Source organism: Aplysia californica, unplaced genomic scaffold, assembly GCF_000002075.1.
Source record: "Aplysia californica isolate F4 #8 unplaced genomic scaffold, AplCal3.0 scaffold00812, whole genome shotgun sequence".
NCBI classification, from domain to species: domain Eukaryota; kingdom Metazoa; phylum Mollusca; class Gastropoda; order Aplysiida; family Aplysiidae; genus Aplysia; species Aplysia californica.
Window position 1 is genome coordinate 239,263 of NW_004798082.1, and position 1,244 is coordinate 240,506.

Sequence of the window (1,244 nt, forward strand, 5' to 3'; positions counted from 1 at the left end):
CCAAAAAAAAACAAAAAAAACCCCAAAAAAACTCTACTCCACTCGATCTGAGTACCTTGAACTCAAACCCAAATAAAAAAAACCCCAGGAAAAGCATGCACAAGTAAGACAAAACGAGTAAACCCATTAATTAGTGAACAAATGAATCAAGAAATACATAAACAAATAGATGTGTAAGTAAATCTTAAATTATATTTAAAAAACAACAACCCAGATTTACTCAGGTGAAATCAAAAGAAGTCTAAAACAAGTGATTTAGGCTTGAGCGCACTTAACAAAAAGAAACATATCTCCTCAGACAGCGGTATTTAAGAAGATTCTCAACCATTTGATAATCAGCCATTGCGCTCCTTCTCAACAATGTTCACAACAATGTTAACGCTATCCATTAAGTGCTCGGACCTCACCCGAATATGTATTATCAGACATCCCCAGCCCTTATTTAAACATACAAAAAACAAACTCAAAACAACAACCGCTCCCCCCCCTATGAAATTTTAAAAAATACCACGACGAAAAAAACAAAATAAGCAGCAACAACAAAAATTAATTAAACTACTTAGGCAAACAAACTATTTAAAAAATTAAAAAACAAAAACAACAACATTAACAACCAACCAACAACAAAAACATAAAAAACACAAACAAAAGAGCAGAACAACAAAAACATAAAAACACAAACAAAATGCTAAAAACAAAGCACACACAGACACACACACAGTCACACACAGTCACACAAAAACACCACGCAACAAAATAAGCCATTCTACCACACCCTCACTTTCCATTCCAATCTGTTTGACTTATCTGCCACTTTTCCCTTCCTATTCATTTGCAATGGAGTACTTTTAAAGTGTTTTTGAAGGATGAAGCAAATTCCATACTGCATGAGCTATCTCTCTGGGAGAACTATTCAACGTATGAACACAGCAGGGCTTTCTGAAAGTCCGAGAAAGAGGGTCACGCTATCCCAGAACGATTATTCTGACATTAATCATGATAACATTTTGTATCGTTTTGCCCTTTGATTTTTTTGTACTAGAGCGTGTGGGGCGACGAAATATTAATTTGTCATCTTTTTGCATATCAAAGAGAGTGATTGAAATTTTTTTGGTGTAGTAATTTTTACTCTTTAATTATTTTTATTTTTTGAAGTTGTTGCTATTATTATTGTCGTTATCATTATCATCATTATTATCATTATTATTATTATCTATACCATTATCATTAATATTTTTATTATT